Source organism: Geotrypetes seraphini, chromosome 1 (assembly GCF_902459505.1).
Source record: "Geotrypetes seraphini chromosome 1, aGeoSer1.1, whole genome shotgun sequence".
Taxonomy (NCBI): domain Eukaryota; kingdom Metazoa; phylum Chordata; class Amphibia; order Gymnophiona; family Dermophiidae; genus Geotrypetes; species Geotrypetes seraphini.
In genome coordinates, this window is record NC_047084.1 from 440,364,413 (window position 1) to 440,387,155 (window position 22,743).

The 22,743-nt window shown below is 42.3% G+C and overlaps 1 protein-coding gene across 5 annotated transcripts in view; it reads left to right on the top strand.

Annotated features, from left to right (window-relative positions):
* Positions 1 to 22,743, top strand: part of LINGO2 (leucine rich repeat and Ig domain containing 2) — a 2,394,831-nt gene that overhangs the window by 1,709,678 nt on the left and 662,410 nt on the right. For all 5 annotated transcript variants that reach the window (XM_033919804.1, XM_033919821.1, XM_033919813.1 and 2 more), the window contains exon 9: positions 8,752 to 8,898. The gene's annotated coding sequence lies outside the window, so the exon portion shown is untranslated. The remainder of the gene's footprint in view (positions 1 to 8,751; positions 8,899 to 22,743) is intronic.

Below are 22,743 nucleotides of genomic sequence, written 5' to 3' on the forward strand. Positions count from 1 at the left end.
TCCTGTCTTTCTGTCACTCTTTCCATGTCCTTTTCCTATCCTATAATTCACACCTCCCGGGTCTCCCATTTCATCCATAACAAAATAAAACAAGGAAAAAAGACCCCCCCTCCCAAGTGGAACTAACAAATTGAAAAAGTGTAGGAATGGAACTGTACACATCAACCAAAGATAAAATGAGTAAACAAGTATTTATTAATTAAAAGATGAATAAAACAATCTTTAATCAGGTATTGAGTCACATCTTTGTCGCAGACCCGACACGGTCTGTGTTTCGGCATCAAAGCCTGCCTCAGGGGTGCAAGAAACATCCAGTAGGTGGCAGTCTTACACTATCAATGGTAAAATTAAGAATGCCTTATACAATTTTCCAGAACAGTCAAAGAAAAGTAAAATCCCTCTAAGGACGAATCGTCAGTGCATAAACTTATTTACTCATTTTATCTCTGGCTGATTCCATCCCCACTATTTTCCTATGTGTTAATTCCAATTTTATCCATGCCCCAGTGGTGCCCTGTGAAAGTGCTCTGAAGTTATGGAAGGAAAGGACATCTCCTTCTCAGCCCTAACTAAGGCCACTGCAGGGAAGGTAAACAGAAACGCGGAGGGAGGGGGGAGAAGGGGAGCGGGGGGGGGGGGGACAAGAAGGTTGCAAAGCTCTCAGCAATGAGCTATTCAGTCTCTCAAAAAGTTGACCTCCTTATAAGTCAGATGCTTAGACCGCTGTTCAGGGTGAAGCCTCATAATGTCTGCAGTGATCGTTGAATAGATTAACAACATCAATAACAGCAGCAATCATCACAACCCTGACATTCTATATGACCTTGTAGAATTATTAAAAACTGTAAAACTCATGTCTTGTACACCGTGCAATGTACAATGAAGCCTGACCAGGCGTTCTCATATGTTAGCTCTTTATTTGAAAATATATATTTAGACTTTGCAGTGCTGTTTAGTAGCTCCAGTTTTTGCTGGTAGCTCAGCCCATTTCATAGTTATTTAGCTCACAGTAACCATGCTATTTTACAAGCATGGTAACTGGTTTTGTGGATTATTTTGAGAGTTACCTTGCGCTAACCCACACATTAAGAGCATTTGGTATTGTGGGAGGTTACTAGGGGGGCACAGGTGGAAGGCATCTTGCCGTTTGTATGCAGCAGCTACCACACTATAACCGTCCATAGTCTGCTATTGAGAAAGACATGGGGGAAGCCACTGCTTTCCCTTGATCGGCAGCATGGAATATTGCTATTATTTGGGTTTCTGCCAGATACCTGGATTGGCCAGTGTGAAAACAGGGTATTGGGCTAGATCAGGGGTAGGCAATTCCAGTCCTTGAGAGCCACAGGCAGGTCAGGTTTTCAGGATATCCACAATAAATATGTATGAGATGGATTTGCATCTCAAGGAGGCAGTGCATGCTAATTCATTTCATACATATTCATTGGGGATTTCCTGAAAACCTGACCTGCCTGTGGCTCTCAAGGCCCAGAATTGCCTACCCCTGGGCTAGATGGACCATTGGTCTGACCCAGTATGGCTGTCCTTATGTCACCTCTGCATTTAGCGTGAGCTCAGTTACCACCTCCTAAATAAGAAGTGCTAAGTGCTTCTGGGCTAACTGCAACCTGAGTACCACTTATTAATGCGAATGTTAATACACAGTCTGCAAAATGCTGGCCATGCTCCCAATTGTTAGTGCATTAGATTTGCAGCTACTGTGCATTAATTTTCTGCGTTAAGCCTTGGTAAAAGAAAAAAATCTAACACACTTTAAGTAAAAGAATCCTTAAATTAATGAATGACACACATCAATTAAAAAATGATTTATTAGTGGACATAGTATCCAGGTTTCAGTTGGATCATCATTTAAAAAAAGCATTCACTGTTTTTTACTAAACCATGGTAGATCTTCTTCCTGCAAGTCGGCGAGGTAATTGTTCCAATGTTCATAAGAATTGAATAAGCACCAGAGCATTTACCCCACTGGCCAGCAGTGAAAAGCTCTACTGCGATTTAGTAAAAGGAGCCTATTATTAGGGTCATTTTCAATATGATGTCTAAATCTTAATGTGGACGTTTTGAGGAAGATGCATAGAAATCCAGTAGTACACATGACCATTTTTGAAATAGGAAAATGTCATTTTTTAAAATGTTTTCCTAGTTGTTTTCCTTTTGATCCATTAAAAAAAAAAAAAGATGTACAATGAAACTCCCCCAAATCCAGCCATTGGGACATAGGAGGAGCCAGCATTCTTAGTAGAATGGCCACACAGACATCCCAAAAGAGCAGTGGGACACCCTGGGGGCTCTGCAGTGAACTTCATATAAAAAGGCCCAGGTTCACATTTCACCATAACCCCTTTCATTGTATGGTGAGACCACCTAAACTTATCCAGAACCTACCCTACCCAACTGTATACCTCCTCAATACCTCCGAGGGGAGAGTGTGGCGCAGTGGTTAAAGCTACAGCCTCAGCACCCTGAGTTGTGGGTTCAAACCAACACTGCTCCTTGTGACCATGGGCAAGTCACCTAATCTTCCCACTGCCCCAGGGACATTAGATAGATTGTGAGCCCACCAGGACAGACAGGGAAAAATGCTTTAGTACCTGAATAAATTCATGTAAACTGTTCTGAGCTCCTCTGAGAGAACAGTATAGAAAATTGAATAAATAAAATAAAGTAAATAGCCCTTATGCCTGCAGGTGCCAACCTATAGGCCAGTACAGTAGGTTTTTGGTGGATTCACACTTTCCACCACAAGTGTACTAGTTAGAGTAGGATATGGGCCTTGGTTTATTTCAATGCAGTTCACTGCACTGACCACCAGGCTACTCTAGAAACCTGCTTGCTGCTCAAATAGGACTGGCCATAACATTCAAAGCTGTCATACAGGCTGGTATGTACAGTTTCAGTCACATCTTTAGGAGTGGGAGGGGGTTCAGTGACTACTGGGGAATTAAGGATATTCATGCCTCCAGTCCTAATGAAAAAATTACTGAAACAACTTACGCTGAAAATATTAGGGGTTATTTTAGATCAGTCCTTATCTTTTAAGGTCCATACAGATTCTCTAGTTAAGAGATGTTTTATTGTCCTCTGGAAACTGCGTACTATTAGGAAATATTTTGATTTTATAGCATTTAAAATCGTGGTTCAATCTTCAATCCTTTCAATATTGGATTATTGTAATGTTATTTATCTGAGATTGTATAAAATATAACTACTAGCCGACTAAAAATCATACAAAATACAGCTATTCGTTTGATTTTGAATCTGAAAAAACACAATCATATCAGTGTATATTATCAAAAGCTTCACTGGCTATCATTTGAGGCTATAGTGTTATTTAAATTTGGATACATTTGTTTTAAAGTTTTATTTGGCTTAGCGCCGGCTTACCTTGTTTTTCATTTTAGTTTTTTTATTTCTAAGAAAAATATTTGTAAATCTGTTTGGTTTTATTTTCCTTCAGCAAATGTATGTCGTTACAAAAATTTTTTGGATGGGACCTTAGCATTCCAAGCAGGATTAATGAATTCTTGAATCTTCTTGTTTCTCTATTTCTTACTTACTATCAATTTCAAAAAGATCTTAAAACCCACTTATTTAAACAATATAATATACATTATTGATTTTCATATTATCATGTAGTTATAATGTACTTTTAATCTTTTTATCTATACTTATTTTAGTTTATATTGTGTTTTTTTTATTCATTAGTTTTAATGCTTGTATTAGTTACTTAGAATTTTATTATGTACGATGTTATTATTATATTGTATGCTGAGTACCTATTGTGTAAACCGCTGTGAACTGCTGGTTAGGCGGTATATAAAAATAAATTATTATTATTATAATCTGGTCAGTTTGGAACTTACTGTATTTTTCGCTCCATTAGACACACCTGACCATAAGGAGCACCCTAAATTTAGAGAAGGAAAACAAGAAAAAAACCATTCTGAACCAAATTCTTCCTGTCAGGCTCTGCACCTAACTCCACACTCCTTGCTAAGCTCCGCACCCTGTCCCCCCCTTCTGGTAGTCTAATGGTAGGCCAGGAGAGGACGGGCATAGGGCAGGCAGGCCTAGTGGCTTGCAGGCAGGTAGGGAAGGGCGGGTAGGTAGGGAGGGAGGCAGGCCTACCGCCCCAGGCAGGCAGCAGGCAGGCCCCGGCCTCTATCTCCTCACTCCCCAGGCAGGCGGCAATTAGCAGGCAGGCCCCAGCCCTCTTCCACCTCCCCCTCCTGCCCCACCCGCATGTTCCTTTTTTTTAACTTCTGGTGCCTCACTCGCTGAGAGCAGCACACAAGGGTTGCTAGCTACCTGTTCCCCACCGCTTCCGCAGAGAACGGCAGATGTAGCTGCCTTCTCTTCTGTTCTCTCGCAGCAAAGCGGTGCACCAGGTTGCCTGCCTGGTCTCATGGGAAGCGGCGCGGGACCAGGCAGGCAGCCTGGTGTGCCACTATGCTGTAAGAGAACAGATGAGAAGGCAGCCACATCTACAATGTTCCATTATCACAGAAAAACTTCCAAATCATAAGTCCACCCTAAACCTACCCCAAAAAACACCCCCTTGAGATTTAGACACACTGCAGGAAAACAGTATAGAAAACTATCTAAAAATGTTTTTTGAAAATGGCAATTTGGACATGCTAGCAAACAAAACATCCAAATGTCACGATAGGCCATTTTTGGGATATTTTTCTCTTTTGAAAATGAGCCTAAATGTTCCAGGCCGAGGCCTTCTTGGCCGTGCTGCTAGTGCATCAGCTCCATTCTGCCCAGCGGTCTCTTGCAGGAGCTCATCTGCTACGACAAGACTGTACTGCGGCGGGGTGGACTCATACACTCGTGAGCCCGTGATTTTAACCCAAGGGTTTAAAGTAGGGCTGCATTACAGTCTGTTCTGTTCTGTTCCAGTCTGGGTTAAAACCAAGGGCTCGAAGGGTGGCACTTTTTAAAAAAACTTTTTTTGCAGCCCGTGGTTTTAAACCACTGTAAAGCCTGCGGGTTAAAACCATGGGCTTACACTGCGGGGAAGGGTGGGAGAGTCGGGGCAGGCAGGCGATGAGGGCAGCATCAGGGCAAGCAGGCAGATCGGGGCAGGCAGGCGATCAGGGCAGCTACAGTCGGGGCAGGCAGGCAGGCAGATCAGGGAAGCAGGAGATCGGGGCTGACAGGGCTGAGAGCAGGGCGGCAGAAGGCAGTCGGAAAGGGCTTCAGCGACTGGTCCTCAGCAGTCGCTTTTTGGGTTGATCGGCCAGCACAGTCGAATCGGCAAATTTGTTTAGTGAATCGCGTCCCTGTCTACTTTGCATGCAGTTCCCCTCCTTTGCATGCGCGGATCGGAATCAGATCCCAAAACAGGTTAGTAAATACTGCAGGAGGGAAATTGGGTTGCAAAGGGCTCGCAAACCGATCGGTACACAATCAGTTTGCTTAGTGAATCTAGCCCTTTGTGTGCTAAATGAAAAACTGTGAGCACAAATTTATAGAATTAGGGGGTATTTGGATTTTGTGAAACTTCTCAGCTGAAGAAGATCCTTTGCTGGGTAAATCTTTGAAAATCTAAAAATTTTGTATAAAGAAAGGTTGATTTATTCAAAATATCTCATCTTTGGTACCAAACGTGGGAAACCTTCCTCCCCTCATCCCCCTGATTTCAAAAGCATGTTCTATATGGAGGTATTTCAGTGTATCACAAACTGTGTGCTGCACGAGATTGCAGGTGTGCCGCAAGATGCCAAGAGAGGAAGATAAGTACCAGTGCTGGGTGACTGCCTACAGGACATGCCTCTTATGGTGAGAGTCACATCCTGTAGGCAGTCAGCCAGCACTGGCACCTCTCCTCCACCCTGGCGTATCTCCTCCTCTCTGCACCTCTTCTTTTTCAGCTCCCCCTACTGGTAGCTCAGGGCCCCGTCTGAAGGGCATCGGGGCATGCGCTGATTTCGACATGATGATGTCACACATGCGCATGACATCATCACAGCGACGTCCACGCATTTCCAGGTGCCCGCGGCCGCCATTTTAGTGTTCCACAGCTCATAAAGTTTGCGAGACACTGTTGCATTTCTACATTTTCGTCAGTTGTTCAAGGGAAATAAGTTGCACTCCTCAAAGCTGACAGAAAAATATGATCTGGGCGGGCAATATTTAAACTAATTTATTCAGGCTAATACAGCTAGTAATTCCCTGTCTGAAAAACATGTGTTCCTAAATCAGGCAAAAAACAGGAGCAATCTTCTACGCCAGTGGTTCCCAACCCTGTCCTGGAGGACCACCAAGCCAATCGGGTTTTCAGGCTAGCCCTAACGAATATGCATGGAGAAGACATGACACTTCCATGACACTTTGCATGCCTGACACTTCCCTTATATGCAAATCTCTCTCATGCATATTCATTAGGGCTAGCCTGAAAACCCGATTGGCCTGGTGGTCCTCCAGGACAGGGTTGGGAACCACTGTTCTACGCCACACTTACTTTTTGCCAAACTGTGAAGAGAAATTCTCAAGGCATGGTTAGGCCGGAGGAGAAAAACAGCACGTGTAGATTGCACACACATTATTTTGCATTAAAATTTAGTAGCTCAAAAACATGTGCAAGTCTAGGTATACATTGTACCCATAGAGAGTTTTGAAAATAAATAAATCTCAATCCAGTCCTTGAGCCACATCTAGTTTTTAGGATATCTATATAATGCGCATGTAGAAGTTACAGAAGTTCTTTTACAAGGCCTGTTCACATTTTGGACATGTATAAACTGTCACTTTGATCTGTATATTACATATACGTCTGAATACTGATTTTACAAAGCTGAGAAGCTCCTGTTTTTTTAAATCATCTGTCTGGGGCTAACTAGATATTTTCAGTGGCACTTAACTGGATAGTACTGCTAAAAATACTCCATTAGCATTCCAAGTTGAAACTGGCTATTTTGGGGCATTCTGAGAGTGAAGTTGGCACTTAGCTGGTTAAGTGCCATTATTCGGAACTTAACTGGTTAAGATAACCACATACATAGGGTCGCATAAAATGCAGTCTTGTCTTTATATGGTTCTTTAAAGCCAGTTAATTGCCGAATATAGCACTTACCCCCCTTTTAATTAAACTGCGGTAGAGGTTTCTACTGTGGCCCAGGGTGATAAATGATCTGACGCTGCTCCTATGCTCACAGAATTCCTATGAGTGTCGGAGCATTTAGGCCCAAATTCTGTAACCAGCGCCTAAAGTTAGGCACCTATTTCGGAGGCGCCCAACTTGATAGGCGCCTTTCTAAATTGAAGAACAAGCCCCATTAAGCTTTTTAATCAGCACCGATTGAAACCTAGGCGCCTATCAAGAAAGCGCGATTCTGTAACAAGGCGCCTCTAAAAATTTAGGTGGCCTTCAGAATAATAGGCGCTATGCATGTTAGGAGTGGGCGTGGCTATGTGTTAGGTGCCTTCTTACAGAATCACTGCTCTTAAGCTTGCTTAAGCGCTCGCGTGGGCGCCTAACTTTTAGTTGTCCCTAGAGCTGGCCTATTTTATTGGGCGCCTCCAAAATAGGTGCTGCTCAGCGCGATTCACTAAACAGCACCCAATTTTATTTGAATTGTGCTGAAGAGTGCCCAAGTAGTTGCCTAACTTTTGGGCACTTTTTTATAGAATTTGCCCTTTAGTTCTCCAGGTCGTGGTAGAAACCTCTATCATAGCTTAGTAAAAGAGGGCCTTAATTGGCTATGATTCCGCCAGCTCCGTATACCTGTAAATTGAATGCCGAAGCCTGGACGTGGCCCGGAATCGAATTTCCAGGTTTAATGCTGACAGTGTTCAGTAAAATGCTGAGCGCTGCTGGCTGAATTCTGGGGCCCGTGTTTTATTGATTTATTTATTCAATTTTCTGTACCGTTCTCCCAGGGGAGCTCAGAACTGTTTACATGAATTTATTCAGGTACTCAAGCATGTTTCCTTGTCTGGCCCGGTGGGCCCTGGGGCAATGGGGCGATTAAGGGCTCCCTTTATGAAGGCGCGCTAGCGTTTTCATCGCACGCACTGGATTAGTGCGCGCTAGCTGAAAATCTACCACCTGCCCAAAAGGAGGCGGTAGCGGCTAGCGCGCGTGGTAATTTAGTGCACGCTATTCAGCGCGTTAAGGCCCTAGCACACCTTTGTAAAAGGAGCCCTAAGTGATTTACCCAGGGTCACAAGGAGCAGTGTGGGGTTTGAACTCACAACCTCAGGGTGCTGAGGCTGTAGCTTAAACCACTGCACCACGCTCTCCCTTCTTTTTATTTGTTTTTCTGTTTAATTCACATATTAAAACATTTTTATTGAACAGAAATTTGTGAAATGCACACAAATACTCTACAAATCAAGAGGAAGGTCTAAAAATTACCCCTCCCCCCAAAAAAAAAATTAACTGAATTTGTTTCTGACTTCATCCTTTGAAGTTATCAATCCTTACTAATCAACTACCATCATTCATTTAACAGGAACTCAGCCTGTCTTGTCATGGCTATATTAAGTGTATTTTGTTATATACTGTATACACACACGTATAAACACATATAGAAATCTCAAGTGGAGCATAAAATTCTTAGTCAGCAGCCTCCATATTATTCCGCACTTTGGGAGACATTTATTAGCTCATATCCCCTCCCTTATGATGAGGCACCTATTGATTAAATAGTAATGCTTTCTAGTCTCGGGACATGGTTGACCATTTTTCAATTAAAATGAAGAAATCTCTGTTTGTTGCAGATTTGTTTCTAGCAGCTCAGCGCTGGGGCCGTGAGAGATGCTGGTATCTGTGACGAGCTGGGAGTATCATGAACAGATACTTTCTTTTGACTTCACGGTGCAGCCAACAGCTTTGCAAGGATCGGACTTTTAGAACTAGCGTAACAGGTAAGATGGTTCAGAGCCTTTCAGTTGCTTGGGTATAACTGTGTTTCTGTTTATTTATTGCAGCTGTTTAGAAGAGACTGTGGGATATTTTCTAGGTGTGTTTTTTTTTATTTTTTTTGCCTTTAATATTCATTATGCCAGATGTTCGGAAATCGGCACAGGCCTCCTTTATAGAATCTCATAATAGCAGCTGTCATCCTAATTGATGCTTCCTCTTCCAATCTGCATCTTATGCCATGGGGGTAAATCAGAGATAATGCTTGTAACCTAGAGGTTCCCATCAGCCAGGAATGCTGATAAAAGTGCTGGGCTGATAAGTCAGAATTAGAGTGATAAAACAATGTTTGCCTGACGCAAAACTATTTCCTTTAAACTCTGGCAAAATAAATGTCTCTTATTTTCTTGCTAACAACTAAATTAAAAATGTTCACTTGCTGGATCATCTACCCAGGATATAATGAATCAATTAGATTTCTCTGGTAGAAATCTGTCTTGAAAGAAGGCTTTATAAAGTTGAAAAAAAAACCAACAAATTTTCTCCAAACATCAAACTATAGTATATTGTAAAATACAAAGGATACAAAGGACAAAATAATGTCTTAAGAGGTTAAGGACGATTGACCTGGGCACTGTAGAAGAAATCCAAATATAACAGAGTTTATTGATCAGAATTTGTTTTTCGCTTGTTGTTTATTTATTTTTATTGGTAAGTGTTTAAAGGTATGATTTAGTGTTTGTTTTATCATATACAAGACTATGATAAATCCATTACACCTCAGGCCCTGTTTTCAGTATGACTAAGGGCTCCTTTTACAAAAGTGTGTTAGAGTTTTAACACGCAGAATAGCGTGTGCTGAATTGGCCCATGCGCTAGACCTTAACGCCAGCATTAAGCTGGCATTAGTTCTAGAAGCATAGCGTGGGTTTAGCGTGCGCTAAAATCCTATATATGCTAAAAAAGGAGCCCTAAGTATGTACTTATAGAGCATTGAGCTGGCATTAGTTCTAAAAGTGTAGCATTGGTTTAGCGCGCACTAAAATCCCATGTGCGTTAAAAAAGGAGCCCTAAGTATGTACGCATAGAACCTAAGTCTGCAATCACTTCTCGTTAGTGACAGACTAATGTAGCCTTGGTACGTTATAGTTTCCAACTTACTAATCACAGTGGCTTAAATCTGAGAATGTTAATGGGAGAGGACAAAGCTACTTCTCTGAGGGTGAACTGAGCCAACAAAGGGCAACAATGATTCCATCTGCTGTTTATCGTATTTGGAATCCACTGTCACCTCCTAGAAAAAGATTCCCTGTGATATGAAACTCTAGAAGCAATTGCAGACAAGCGTGAAACTAGTACTATGACAAACAATCTTAGAAAATAAAATTCTAATACGTTTGGAGCGCTTTATTGAAACTAGGGATTTCAGGAGCACCTGGCAAACGTAAGGATCACTTTACTACACTACAGTAAAAAAAAGGTGGCCTTAGAGTGCCCTTACAGGAATCTTTCGTGTGTGATAAGGCCAATTTTACCACAGCCACAAAGATGGCTTTTTTCCCCCCATTCTTTTTATTAATGGCCATGCACTGTTACCATTAGCACATGGTTATTATTATTATTTTTTTGGGGGGGCTACGTGAACACTTGCCACCATCCATTTTATAGGTGGCAAGGGCTCTTACAGAATCAATGCACTAACACGTTAGCACATGGTAATCTAAGTGCACTAACTGGTTAACACAGGAATTTCCACTCAGGCCCAAATTATTGATAGTGCATTGTAAGTTAGATGGCGGTAGATGCCTTTCCAATGCCTAACTTATTTGGGTTTAATTGGTTTAATCCATTCATTAATTGGTTAGACAAGTTCCTGCTGAACCTGAACGTACGCAGGTAAGGCTAGACTCATTTAGGGCACTGGTCTTTGACCTAAGGGCCACCGTGGGAGCGGACTGCTGGGTACGATGGACCACTGGTCTGACTCAGCAGCGGCAATTCTTATGTTCTTATGGTTGTGCCAATTAAAAACCAATTAAACCGCTTTCTTTTTTTTTTTGTAAATGGAGGCGCCGAAGGGCGTCTTCTAAAAGGCTGATGATATCCCGTCCACGTAGGAGCTTTACAATGCCTAACAGCACTGTAGGCACGGTAAACAGCAGAAGTGGCATTAGGCATCATACAGCGCCTACGTGGATGTGATTCTAATGGAAGATAGGCGCCGGAAATGTAGGCCTTTGAAACCTTGGCCTACATTTCTGACGCCTATCTTCCACATAGTCGTGATTCTGAAAATGGTGCCATTGTGTGATTGACACGCGATCAGTGGCCATTTTTAAGGCAGCTGCCGGTAACGGTGCTGTTTATGAAATCCGGGCCTCACCGCCCCTGACACACTCCCTCAAAAAAAAAAAAAAAAAAGATTAGTCTGTGCAGATTCAGGATTAATGCTTGATGCATGCCCCCCCTCCCCCCGACACTGTACCTCAAAAGAGGCAGGACTCTGGTGGTTGAGGGTCCCATGAGACTTATGTAAGTCTTTCCGGCCTGCTTTGTCTGTTTTTTGCCACTGCTGGAAAATGGGCAAATTTTCTATTTTAAGCATTAATACATGACCAATAACGCGTGGACCCTTATTGCCACCCATTTTCTAGGCATTAAGGCCTTGATTCTTTAAAGAGCGTCAAAGTAGTGAAGACGCAGGAGGACTGCAAAGATCTGCAACGTGACATAAACACGCTCGAGAAATGGGCCGTGACATGGCAAATGAGGTTCAACGTGGATAAGTGTAAGGTGATGCATGTCGGTAACAAAAATCTTATACACAAATACAGGATGTCTGGGGCTGTACTTGGAGAGACCCGCCCCCCCCCCCCCCCCCCCCAGGAGAAAGACTTGGGAGTACTGGTCGACAGGTCGATGAAGCCGTCCACGCAATGTGTGGTGGCGGCGAAAAGGGTGAACAGAATGCTAGGAATGATTAAGAAGGGGATCACGAACAGATCAGTGAAGGTTATCATGCCGCTGTACCGGGCCATGGTACGCCCTCACCTGGAATACTGTGATCAGCACTGGTCGCTGTACATGAAGAAGGACACGGTACTATTCGAAAGGGTCCAGAGAAGAGCGACTAAAATGGTAAAGGGGCTAGAGGAGTTGCCGTACAGCGAGAGATTAGAGAAACTGGGTCTCTTCTCCCTTGAAAAGAGGAGACTGAGAGGGGACATTATCGAAACATTCAAAATACTGAAGGGAATAGATTTAGTAGATAAGGACAGATTGATCACCTTCTCCAAGGTAGGGAGAACGAGAGGGCACTCTCTAAAATCAAAAGGGGATAGATTCCGTACAAACATAAGAAAGTTCTTCACCACCCAGAGAGTGGTGGAAAACTGGAACGCTCTTTCAGAGGTTGTTATAGGGGAAAACACCCTCCAGGGATTCAAGACAAAGTTAGATAAGTTCCTGCTGAACCGGAGCGTACGCAGGTAGGACTGGTGTCAGTTAGGGCACTGGTCTTTGTCCTGGGGACTGCCGCGGGAGCGGACTGCTGGGCACGATGGACCACAGGTCTGACCCAGCAGTGGCAATTCTTATGTTCTTTTTTAAGTGCCAGTAGGCACCCAAGTTCGGTTAAAAAACACAGTGGAAATGATGTTTTTAACTGAGTTTCAAGGTGCCTAGTGGCACTTTAGGCCACCTAATGCCACTGTGGGTATGACTAATTCTGGAAGTGGTGTTAGGCGTCCTAAAATGCTTGGGGAGGCACGATTCTGTACCTGGCACCATTGCATGATTGACACGAGATTGGCAGCTGCTTTTAAGGCGTTTTCTGATAATGGCACTGGTTACAGAATCCAGGTCTAAGGGCCTGATTCTGTAAATGGTCCTTAAATTATAGGTGCCTAGGAATTCAGCATTTAGTGCACATCAATCTTAAGTTAGGCACTGTTTATAGGATTGCCCGTCAGTCTTAAACACACTTTAATTATGCCAGGGTTTTCTTGGCCAAACAAAATTTAACACAGATTCCCTTTTAAATCTTTGTGCAAGATTTCAATTAAAATTTTTTTATTAATTACCTTAGGAGTGCTCAGAACCCTCATGTAAAGGAATCGCAAATGGGGACACGCTGCAAAATGCATCCCCCTTGGTCTATCACTGCACATCCACCAGTAAACCCTTTTCTCTTTGTTTTATTTTTATTTTCTCTTAATTTTGCTTTTTACTTATATGCTTTGTGTTACTCCATAATGTCAGCTTTTCAAATAAATTTAAGTTAAACTTGTTTAAACTTCTTTTACAAAGTCCATTGCTTGGTGGCACAAAAAAGGTTTGCTGTTGTTAACAATTGACTAGGTACCTACCTGAAAGTGGTACGTGCCTTCCGAGTTAGGCACCTACTACCCACTTAATTTTAATTTAAGCCAGCTATGAGTTGCTAATTGCTTGTTATCAGTGTTGATTAAACTTTTAAAATAATTAAGCAGGGTGCCTGGATTGGATATATGTGCCAATCTAGGCACGTAGCTTTAGGCGTCATTTATAGAATCAGGGCCTAAAGGCTTGCACGCTAATTACATGCTAATTAGCATGTGGCAATGTGGCCAGTGGCACAGCGAGGGTAAATGGTGCCCCTCCCCGCCCTCTTCACCACCTCCCCGCTCCTTCCTGATCCCCCCTGCAGCGTGCAGCCCCTTCCCTTCTCCCTTCCCTTTTTAATTTTCCAGGCGAGAGCAACAGCACGAACAGATGTGTTATAAAGGGGGGGGGGGGGTTCAGGAAGGAGAGAGGGCACAGAGAAGGACAGTACCTGCGCCCTTTACAAAGACCACGCCCAGAGCGGGCTGCCCCCCCCCTACACCCCTTACTTCGCCAGTGAATGTGACTGTGCTGACTAGCACAGAAACACCCACTCTCCCCCCCCAGATGTGCCCCCTGACCAAAAAATAGACTAATTTTTAGTGAGTTAATAGCATGTGCATATCAGGATATTACCATGAGATGCCTTGCTGCGTCCTCTTGGTAAGCCTTTTTAAGTTCAGTAAGCACGCATTAGTGCTTACCATAGCTTTGTAAAAGGACCCCTAAATGTGTTTCGTGGAATTTAGAGAAACATATTTTTTTTAAGTATTCCAGGAGTAGAAAATGGAGTTTTGCTTTTAAAGTAAAGAGCACCTTTTTCATGCCATTCTAATGAGACCCTATAATGTTGTCATGGTTAAATCGACTATTCCATGATTGGTTGCTTCATATCATATTGACAGTGCACTGAAAAACTTCTAGGCATGGCCATATATCGTCTGCCAATTCACCACCTTTATTTTACTCAACCATGCTGTAACACTCTAATACAGTACATCTGCTGAAAGATTGCAATAGAATATGTTTACCACATTTAACACGGAAATCCAATTTCTTTCCAGTACACTGGGGAATCTGGAATTAAAAACAATAATTACAATAAGAGGTCTTTTTGAAAACTTGATTGCAACCTTCAAATCTATTTATAATTTCTGCCTTCTGAACTCAAGATATGAACTGCTTAGTCACAATATTGCAGCAAGACTTTTCACTAGCGCAGTGAGGCTTGAATTACCGACTATAGTAACCTGTTTCCAAAAGAACAAACACAAAATCTAGAATAGAAGAGAAATGATAAATTAGAGTTATGCGGCATTGCAGATGATAAGCATAAGGGTACAGGAGAGGGAATGCTTAATTTTCATGTGTGCTGCAAGATCACTCTTTGGACCTTTGGACTCTTTGGATGATCCTCAGTGATACATGCAGTGTAGGAAATTTATTTGAGGGAACTTAGACTAATACCTAGAAAGCTATGTGGGAATGTTTTGCAAAGGATATCTTATTCAATAAATATCGTATTCGTTTACGGCTCATTTTGCAAAGGCACGCTACTGGTTATAGTGCACTAGCCGCTACCACCTCCTTTTAAGCAGGCGGTAATTTTTCAGCTAGCGCGCATTAATCTTGTGCCTGCGCTAAAAACACTAGCGCACCTTAGTAAAAAGAGCCCTTAACTTTATTTGTGTTAGGCATCACTATTGATTGTTTAATGCATAAGCCATACATTTAACTTTATACCTGATACTTGTGCCATGCCACCTATAATCTAGACCTTTGAAACTCTGGCCTGCATTACAAGTGCTTAAGTTTTAAGTTAAAATCCTTCTCCAAATTTGCACTTTAGATTTCCTCTTCGGGGGCAAAACTGACCCTGTTTGAGACCACATTATAAAGCTAAGTACTGACTAAAAACTATTTAATTGAGGTATTTTTTTAAAAAGTAAATTTACACTAACTAAATGATGCCTAATATGGTGAAATGGTTACATAAGATCCAGTGACGATTTGACATATAAATCTCTATGTAATGAAATGATTTTGTCGCTGAGGATCTGAGTAGGAACTTTTATAGGGGATTGGAATGTGATGCTGCTGCAATAAGTTTTAAGTTAGGCACAATTCTGTAATAGACACCTAAGTGTGATTGACAAGAGATATGCATCTACAGATCTGTTGAATGGTTGAATGTCACACTTAAATGTATAACTTTACATCAGCTGCAGAAGCTGTTCTCTCTAAGATAAAACCCAGTGGATGAATGCTGTAGAATGAACCAGGAAGAATAGAAAGGCTGACTCAGCAATAGCTGTTATTAATATTGCACCTGAATCAAATGGTTATCTCTATTGCTTGACTGAATGGAACATACAACTTGTCAGCCTTTTGGCTAGGATTAAGTGCTGTATCAATAATAAAAGAGAAAGGGAATGGAAGGTTAACTGAACAGAACTGTGGATCAAGGTGAACTTAGCAGAATAACCTAAAAGATGGGAGTTGAGTAAACTTCTTTTATGTTGAGTAAACTTCTTTTATGGGGGACAACACTTCAAAGAAAAGAGGTGTGGCCTCTTGGTTAGAGCAATTGGCTGAGAATCAAAGAAAACAGTATCTAAATTCTGCAACTCCCTCCATTCCTCCTCTCAGTATTCATTGTGATCCTGAGTAACATACTATTGGCAGATGGAATTTAATGCGGACAAATATAAAATAATGCCCATCAGGATGAATAATCCAAATCATAGTTACCTGATACTAGGGTCCACCTTAAGAGTCAGCACCCAGGAAAAAGATCTGGGTGTCACTATAGACACTACACTGAAATATTATGTCCAGTGAGCGGATGAGGCAAAAAAAAAACAAAACAACAAGTAGAATGCTAGGAATGATTAGGAAAGGGATGGTAAATAAGGCCAACAATTTTATAATGCCTCTGTATTGTTCAATGGTGCATTCTTAACTTGAGCATTGTGGAAAGTTTTAGTTGCTATACCTCAAAAAAGATATAGTGAAATTAGAAAAGGTTCAAAGAAGAGTGACCAAAATGATATGAGGAAAGACTAAAGAGGTTGGGGGCTCTCCAACTTAGAAAAGAGATGGTTATGGAGGGATATGATTGAGGTCTACAAAATCCTGAGTGGTGTGGAACAGGTAAGAGTGAATCGATTCTTCATCCTTTCCAAAAATACAAAGACTAGGGGGACCTCAGGTAGTTTATAGTATATAGTTTATTGATTCTGAATATGCTGCCTAGTCTACTAGAGGTACCCATTTAGGGGGAAAATTTATAAGTGGGTATCTAGATATAGTGCATCGAATGGGAATTCTATAATAACATTTATTTATTTATTTAGATTTATATCCCATCCTCCCAGAAGAGCTCAGAACGGGTTACAAGTTTACATACATAATAAAGCATAATAGGTTATACATAATAAGGCATAACAGGGTATGCATAATAAAGTTGAACAGGGTATCGTAATGTAGAGCATGACAGTGCATTTTAGATCATGACATAATAGGACTATCACTGCACATCCACCAGTAAACCCTTTTCTCTTTGTTTTTATTTTTATTTTTTCTTAATTTTACTTTTTACTTATGTGCTTTGTGTTACTCCATAAAGTCAGCTTTTCAAATAAATTTAAGTTAAACTTGTTTAAACTTCTTTTACAAAGTCCATTGCTTGGTGTCACAAAAAAGGTTTGCTGTTTTTAACAATGGACTAGGTACCTATCTGAAAGTGGTACGTGGCTTCAGAGTTAGGCACCTACTACCCACTTAATTTTAATTTAAGCCAGTTATGAGTTACTAATTGCTTGTTATACATAATAAGGCATAACAGGGTGTACATAATAAAGTTGAACAGAGTATCGTAATGTAGAGCATGACAGTACATTTTAGATCATGACATAATAGGACTATCACTGCACAACCACCAGTAGGGGAGCATGAAAGAAGTCAAAAATCATGGCAATACTTAATACAATGTGACAGGACATCCAGGCACCAAGATTCCATTACAGAATACTAACACAAAATAGGTGTACACCTGTAGGAGATGTTAATAGCAGGTACAAATGTATGTGCCCAGGCTTTACAGTATTTTGTAAGTTCTCACCTAATTCTATAAACTACTGCGTTCATATTTCTGATTAGCATGCAAAATTTCACACTCAAGTTATAGAATAAGATCAGTTGCATGTGTAACTCAGACCAATAATTGGCTGTTAACTCCAATCAACAGCCAATTATATGGACTTAATTGACATTGTTATTCTATCAGTTGCTCAAATTCCAGAGCTGGCATAAGTGTTTGCACTTAAACTTAGATAAGGAGTTATAGTTTGAATATCATTATGTATCCCTTCTGGAATTAGTTTAAATGAGAATCATATAATCTATATGACTGGGCTGTTTTCATGTTTTTCAATCATACTAATGTTTAATACATGCTACTATTCATTCAGTCATGTCCGACCCTGGATACTCTGTAGGCTAGTCCTCGCCATGCTTCCTTGTTTTCCCACAGCTTTTTTCTATTGTTTGATGTTCATTCCCATGTCATTCTAGATGGTATCCAGCCAACAGGCTATTGGTCTCCCCGGCTTCCTTTTACCACTGACCATTCTGGGTACCAACTCCTTTTGTAGTGAATTTGCCCTCATCAAATGTCCAAAGTAGGGCAGTTTCTTTCTGGTAATCTTGCCTTCCATGAGCAACTCTGGATTTATATGATCAAGAACATCTTTGTTGGTGATCCTAGCTAGGAAGGCATCAATTTTTCTTCTGTCTACTTTCGTGAATATCCATGTCTCACAGCCATATGTCGTGATTGGGAACACAATGGCAGTGATCAGTCTTTTTTTGATGGTGACTGAGACGTTCTTGCACTTCCATATTTGGTCCAAGCTCACCATGGCCATATGCCCTAGTTTTAGTTAATGCTTGATCTCTGCTGTCAAACCACCACTGTGATCAATGAGGGACCCAAGGAAAATGAAGCTGTTAACCACTTCTATTTCTTCATTGTTAATCTCTATGTGGACTTTCTTTTTGACGATAGTCATGATTTTGGTCTACTTGATGTTCAGGTAAAGTCCCATCTTCTTGCTTTTCTTCTTTCAGCTTCAGGATCAACTTCTTGAGGTCCTTGTCACTCTCTGCTAGCAGGGTAGTATCATCTCCATATCTCAGATTGCTGATGATTCGTCCACTTATTTTCACCCTACACTCAAATCATCTGTCTGTTTCCCATGATTACTTCTGCATAGCGATTGAAAACAAAACGAAAACTAAACTAAACCTTAAGGGGCTCATAATAATAATTTTTAAAAATGTCCAAAAAGTGGCCTAAATCGATACTTGGACGATCTAACATCGGTCAAGGGCTGCAATCTAGTCAGGTTTTCTGAATTTTCTCAATGAATTTGCATGAAATCTATTTGCATGCACTGCTTCCATTGTATGCAAATAGATCACATGCATATTCATTTGGGAAATCCTGAAAATCTGACCTGGTGAGGGCCGAGTTTGGACGCCCCTGTTCTAGACTATGGTTTCCATTAAACTTATAACCAAATCTAGAAAGTTTGATCATGTTACACCTCTTTTAAAAAATGCGCATTGGCTTCCAGTTATTCATCGGATAACATATAAACTTTGCTTGCTCACCTTTAAGTCTCTTCTCAATAAAACTCCAGCATTTATATATAAATTATTAATTCCATACTATCCAAACAGAGCTTTAAGATCTAATGAACAAAATTTACTAACTATTCCTTCGCTTAAGATTATCAATACAAGACGGCAGTTTATTTTTTCGGTAACCGCTCCACAGACTTGGAACGCCCTTCCAATTTATTTACGAAAGGAGCATGATCTGGGAAAATTCAAAAGTAATCTAAAAACATTTCTTTTTAAAGATGCCTTTGGTATTTAATCTAATAATCCTTAGGCCAATGATTTTATTGTATTATATTATGCTTTTATTTGTTTCCTTCGTGTACTTTTCCTTTTTTGTTCTGCTTTTCTATCTTGAATTGTATTTTGCATCCCCTTTTTGCCTTATGTTATGAATATGATGAGCTATTTTTTAACCCTATGTTATTGTTTAAAGTTTGTACTGTATTGTTTCCCACTGAATGTATTTTAAATTGTTCATAGCTTAGAATTATGATTAAGCGATTAATCAAAAGAACCATTAAACTTGAAACTTGAAACTTATATAAAATGGGATCGTCTATATTTTTGTAATTCCTGGAAATGACCAGCTTTTATGTTTTTTAATCTGCCTAGAATCATAAGAACATAAGAACATAAGCAATGCCTCCGCTGGGTCAGACCTGAGGTCCATCATGCCCAGCAGTCCGCTCACGCGGCGGCCCAACAGGTCCAGGACCTGTGCAGTAATCCTCTATTTATACCCCTCTATCCCCTTTTCCAGCAGGAAATTGTCCAATCCTTTCTTAAACCCCTGTACTGTACCCTGCCCTATTATGCCCTCTGGAAGCGCATTCCAGGTGTCCACCACTCGTTGGGTAAAGAAGAACTTCCTAGCATTCATTTTGAATCTGTCCCCTTTCAACTTTTCCAAGTGTCCTCTTGTTCTTTTATTTTTCAAAAGTTTGAAGAATCTGTCCCTCTCTACTCTCTCTATGCCCTTCATGATCTTATAAGTCTATATCATATCCCCTCTAAGTCTCCTCTTCTCCAGGGAAAAGAGACCCAGTTTCTCCAATCTCTCAGCGTATGAGAGGTTTTCCATTCCTTTTATCAAACGTGTCGCTCTCCTCTGAACCCTCTCAAGTAACGCCATATCCTTCTTAAGGTACGGAGACCAATATTGGACGCAGTATTCCAGATGCGGACGCACCATCGCCCGATACAATGGCAGGATAACTTCTTTTGTCCTTGTTGTAATACCCTTCTTGATTATGCCTAGCATTCTATTTGCTTTCTTAGCGGCTGCTGCGCACTGTGCCGTCGGCTTCATTGTCATGTCCACCATTACCCCCAAGTCCCTTTCTTGGTTACTCTCATTCAATAATATCCCTCCCATCGTATAGTTGTACCTCGGGTTTCTGTTTCCCACATGCAATACTTTACATTTCTCAACGTTGAACTTCATCTGCTATCTCGCCGCCCATTCCCCCAGTTTGTTCAAGTCCCTTTGCAATTCTTCGCATTCCTCTTTAGTCCCAGCTCCACTAAATAGTTTTGTATCGTCCGCAAATTTTATTATCTCACACTTCGTGCCTGTTTCTAGATCATTTATGAATATATTCAGTGGCGTACCAAGGGGGGGGCGGGAGGGGCGGTCCGCCCCGGGTGCCAGCCCTGAAGGGGTGCTCCCGGCCTTGCCGTTCAGTCCCCCCACACCCCTGAAGGACCACTCGCCCCACTGACCTTCCTGCACCACCTGTGAAGCAGCAAGCAGCAGGATCGCGAGGTCAGCTATCCCTGAGCTGCTTGGGCGCTGCTTCCTGCGCCACGGTCCCGCCCCTCCTCTGACATCAGAGGAGGGGCGGGAACACGGCGCAGGAAGCAGCGCCTAAGCAGCGCAGGGATAGCTGACGTCGCGATCCTGCTGCGGCTGCTTCATAGGTGGTGCAAGAAGGTCAGTGGGGCAAGCGGTCCTTCGGGGGTGGTGGTGGTGGTGGGGACTGAATGGCAAGGCCGGGAGCATAGGTAGTGCTGCTTCATAGGTGGTGCGGGGAGGCCAGGGGGGCGAGCGGTCCTTCGGGGTGGGGCGGGTGGGCAGGCAGGCAGGCAGGCATTCAAGGGGGAGGGGGGTGACAGGCAGACAGGCCTTCAAGGGGGGGGACAGGCCTTCAAGGGGGGGGCAGGCAGGCCTTCAAGGGGGGGACAGGCCTACAAGGGGGGGACAGGCCTTCAGGGGGGTGCAGGCCTTCGGGGGGTGCACACCTTCAAGAGGGGGGACAGGCCTTCAAGGGGGGGGACAGGCAGGCAGGTCTTCAAGGTGGGGGGACAGGCCTACAAGGGGGAGGGACAGGCCTTCAAGGGGGGGACAGGCCTACAAGGGGATGGGACAGGCCTTCAAGGGGGGTGCAGGCCTTCAAGGGGGGACAGGCAGACCTTTAAGGGGGGACAAGCCTTTGGGGGGGACCCTGGTTTAGAAGTACATGGAGGGAAGGGGGTGTTCAAAGAGACGTGCATATGCCAAACTTTGGGGGGGGGATGAAGAAATAATGGGTCTGAAAATAGAGGAGAGGGAGAGAAATGATGGACCATGGGATTTAGGGAGGGAAGGAACTGAAAGGGAGAGAAATTGGACACAAGGGATGGTGTGGAGGAGGGATAGAGATACTGGATAGGAGGGTAATTGGGAAAAGAAAGGGAGAGATGGTGGACTCTGGGGTGGTGGGGAAGGAGGGAGAGATGCCGGATGAAAGGATAGTTAAGAAAAGGTGGATCTGTGGAGGGAGATGAAAAAAAGGAAAGATACCAGACTTCCTGGGGAGGGAAGGGAAATGGAAAGGGAGGACAGAGTTGGCAGATGGATGGTTAGCACACAGAAAGAAGAAAGAAGGAGACCCTGGCAAGCAAGTTATCAGAAGAAAACCAGAGCCTTGGACCAACAAGATTTGAAATATAACCAGACAACAAAAGGTAGAAAAATTAATTTTATTTTCTGTTTTGTGATTATAATATGTCAGATTTGAAATGTGTATCCTGACAGAGCTGGTGTTGGACTGCAAACGTGAGCTAGGATTTAACAGAGAGAGGAAAAGTCCTTTTTGTTTCTTTATTTTATTTACACCACAGCGCCAATGTGGTTAGGAGAAGCCAAAGGGGGTGAAAAAGCTATAAAACCCACCAGGAGTTTTGAAAAAAATCACCCAACTGGGCAGGAAAATCGAATTGAAAAACCAATTCAATAGGCTGAATCAAATCAAAATTTTTTTTCCTGAATCTGGCAGCATTAGTTTGCGCTACTGTCTTAGACTTTAGGACCTGGGATTGGGGAGAGATGGCATCCTCAGTACTTTATAATGCAAGTGAAATGAGGATTTCGTCAGACTTTTGAAGGGTCTGCAGAAAAAAAATATTGTATAGGCCGGGGACATGAAACAGCAGGAAATGGGAACTTTTCTTCCTTCTATTTTTGTGAATGGAAAGGCTGAGGATGTCAGAGAGTTCAGTTAAAATATGTGCTTTATAAGAAAATATAATAATGTGTTTTATAAAGTTTGTAGCATAGCTGGCCTACCCAGTGAGGTGTTTCTAGTGGTGGTGGTGGCAGCGTGTCAATGTGTTGAGAGGAAGAGGTGGTCTGGGAAATTCTGCTGAGCAAACTCCGGGCCCATTTCCACCCCCCAGTTAGTCCACTCCACTCAACTGGTTCACACACTGAGTGGGTCTTTGGGTGTTGTGTTGGGATCTCTTCCAGTGGTTTATCAGTATCTCCTTCTGGTCCAAGGAAGGAAACTTTGTTATCCTTAGCATTGACCTACAGAATATGT